This window comes from Echinops telfairi, unplaced genomic scaffold (genome assembly GCF_000313985.2).
Source record: "Echinops telfairi isolate 266 unplaced genomic scaffold, ASM31398v2 ScPeMD7_7474;HRSCAF=8512, whole genome shotgun sequence".
NCBI lineage: Eukaryota > Metazoa > Chordata > Mammalia > Afrosoricida > Tenrecidae > Echinops > Echinops telfairi.
The window spans coordinates 5714269-5717759 of NW_022111378.1; the positions used below are offsets into that span (position 1 = coordinate 5714269).

The 3491-nt window shown below is 43.4% G+C and overlaps 1 protein-coding gene across 1 annotated transcript in view; it reads right to left on the reverse strand.

The window, feature by feature from the left end:
* The window catches only part of MEIG1 (meiosis/spermiogenesis associated 1), a 6298-nt gene extending 3175 nt beyond the window's left edge, over positions 1–3123 (reverse strand). The window contains exon 1 of the mRNA XM_004714105.3: positions 3021–3123. The gene's annotated coding sequence lies outside the window, so the exon portion shown is untranslated. The remainder of the gene's footprint in view (positions 1–3020) is intronic.
* Positions 3124–3491: the final 368 nt, after the last annotated feature.

Below are 3491 nucleotides of genomic sequence, written 5' to 3' on the forward strand. Positions count from 1 at the left end.
AAAATACATTTGTGTTGACTGAAACATATTAAAGTCCAACCTTATAAAGTAGTTTCTGTAAATAAGCTTATTTTTCTATTTATTGATAAACTTTTAGTGATAAAAGTTCATTATGGCAAGAAATACATTGATGTACAGGAGAGAAAAGATGGCAAGATGGTCATCCTCTCCATCAGAAATGCTCACCCATCACAAGGTGAACATCAGGCCCAACACATGACGAGTTGGAAGGATCGACTTAAAAGGGGGTTTACTCTATCCTTTACAAAGTTAGACTTAGAAAAGGGGGGTTTACCCTATTCTTTACAAAGCTAGACTTAGAAAAGTGGGGTTGACAACAAGTGCTTAAGAAATATAAATTTTGCCTTACCAGGATTTAATTGAGGAAAAAAGGAAAAGAAAATGGAAGCTAAGCCAATGGAATTGCATTTCAGATAAACTTCCCTGATATGGTCGAGATAGCCTCAAAGTTCCCTAGGGCTAATGAAAAACAATGAACTAGGGAAGGCTGAGAATCATTTGTGTGAACTCCACATTTCAATCACACAGACCCTTTTCTATGAAAAATAAGGAAATTGTCTTTTGGTCCCTCCACCCCTTCCTGATTTTTGTTGCATTTAGCTAAAGACTATGGCATGCCCATTCTATTCAGGAACCATAATTCCCACAATTGTTTGGACTGACTTCCAGATTTCAATGAAGTGACTTGAGGCACACAGTTCTTATTGTGATAAACGCAGTAAATGTTATCATTAGGGTTGTTTTCACTTTTGCAATACAAACCCAATATATAAATCATTCAGAACTAAAAGAAAAAGGAGGACATTTTTAACAACTGGCTCTTCTGAAGTTTTAATCCTCATTTATTAGTTGATGTGCAGACTCATGTTGTGTGTTCAAGACAATTAATTGCTGTTGTACAAATGTAAGTAAAGTTTGGAATACCTGACAAAATCATGAATGTGCTATTTTTGTTTCAGTAAAATGCCTGACCTTTGCTTACATTCATTTTAATATGGGAGTTAATGGCTTCCTTGTTACAAAATATACTAAAAATGAAACAAACTCACTGCCATCGCGTGTATGTGGGCCCTCTAGGTCAGAGCAGAACTAGCCCTTTGGGCTTCGGAAGCTTTACATTTTGACAGGGGTAGACAGCTCTCTCTTTCTTCAGTGGAGCAAATGGGTTTGAACCACTGACCTTGTGGTCAGCAGCTCAGTACGCAATCCACTATGCCACACTAGACATCCCACAGTATACTAGCAGTAACCAATAAAGGAGTTCAAGATATGTGGTGTGGTCTTGTGTGCCATTAAGCCCATTTCAATGCATAGCGACCTAATAGGACAGAGTAGATCTGCTACTACAGGGATTCGTAAACTATACATTTGTATGGAGATTACCAAGTCTTTTCTCTGGCGGGTTCAAATTGCACACTTTTTATTTACCAGTCACGTACTTAATTACTCTGTCACTAGCACTCCTGTTGTACATCCTGCTGATCCATACAGGCACACACACATACACACACACACAAAAAACGGTTGAAGTGCTTTTACACATCAGTATATCTTCCAAAGGTAGTAATACTATCTTCACTTTTATTTTAACCCAAGGCCTTTTTGCTTTAAGCTGGTACATAATCAAGATTTTTCTTCTTTTAATTTTTAAAGTATTTATTGACTATCATTCTGTAACCATTTAGCACATTCAGGTCCATTCTATCAAATCTACATATAAAAATGTTACATTTTAATAAAGAGCAAAATATGCTGCATTTAGTAGGACGTCTGGGGAAATCAGTATCTTTCTTGGCAGCTTTGGCTGCAACAGTGGACTTAAACATAATTGTGAGGGCTGGCACAAGACCAGTTACATAGGGTTGATACGAGCCAGAATCACCTTGACAGCGCCTAACAACAACAAACAAATCTTCTAAATATATCTGACATGTCAAAAGTCTTTCTTTTCTTTCTGAACTAACGCAGGAACATGGATGATGGAGTAGGTTAAATGCTGACCCCTAAGTCAGGCTGACAGTCCAAACCCACCACCTGCTCCACAGGAGAAAGATGAGGCTGTTTGCTCCCATGAAGATGACTGCCCAGAAGGCCTAAGGCGCAGTTCTAACCAGTCCTACATGGTCACTATGAGCTGCAACTGACTCTTTCAATTTATCAGAATATACAAAATGAAGCTAACTTTAGGGCAGATTAATTTACAATTCCTGAATTATCCCCGAGATTCTGGGATAATTTGGTTACTAAGTCAGGACTTCTGAAATGTCGTGTCTTATTAATGGACTGTTGGCAATAAAATAACTGGTCTAAAATGCTTTCAGAAAAGCGCTTTATTTTCATCTGTAGAAACAGGAAATGACAAAATCATTTTTCTTTGAAAGATCCATGTGTCTTAGGTTGTGAAATCAGATTTTTATTATACAGCATTAGGGTTTGACCAAAAAAACCTCCAAATCTCAAATAACTGGCAATTCTAAGAGAAAAATATTCTAATGTAATAGGTACCTGATGTACCCAGCCACTCCAAATTCCCCACCTTGTAAAACTAGCTTTCTCTCTAGTAAAAGCGCTTTCATCTCCTTTTCCAAATGAAAGTCTATCTTCCGTGGTTTTCCCTAACGTATTCTTATGCCAAGGGCGCCAGGTGTCCCAGGTAATCATGGCCAATGGCAGCTAAACAACTCTGGGTCTTGGTAATAAACTCCCCTTCCCAATTGGGTTCAGGTCAAAGGCAAAAACAAATGTCCAAATATGCCCTCTTGAGCTAGGCTTCGAATGTACAAGTCGGCATAAATCCACTGCTTTCGACAGCCCCACGGCGGACTGACGCGCCTTTCCGGGCCCCTAAAACCCTCTTTCTGCCACCTTGGTTAGGGTCCAGGAGGGAGCCGGGAAAAGGCGGGCGGAAGAGGCGGCGCTTGAGCTTCCGGGGCGGGGCCCGCTCAGGCGTAAGGGCGGGGCGGAGGGGCGGGCCCTAAAAACCAAGCGTTCGCCCAAACCTGGGGTCCAGGGTTCCGTGGCTATCCTTTCTCGACGACCTTGGCCGACCAGAGGCGCCCCTGCCCGGAGCTTTCACCGGCCCGGGCGGGAGGGGCCGGCCCGCGCGTTCTACACTCCGGATCCCTGGGCTGGACGAGCGAAAAGCCAACGGTCGAGGCCTATGCGACCCACCCGTCTCCTAGCAACGCAGTGACGCTGCCTTAGCGCCCCGCCCCCCCTAGTGCGCTCGCGCTCGCGCGAGGGCTGCTGGGTGGGGCGGGAAGGTCGACTGTGGCGCCAGTGGTCTGCGTTTCCGGGGGGTGGTTTTGCAAAGGGTCGCTGCTGACGTGAAACAATTCCCTAGGAAAGCGAGTGGCCATCACACTTCGGGTCCCTGGTAGTACAAGTCCCCCGTCCCCACCCTACTTTGAACTCTCTTATTAGACTTAAGTGGACCAGGCAAGCAGAGTCTGGCAATTGGTAAACCTCCC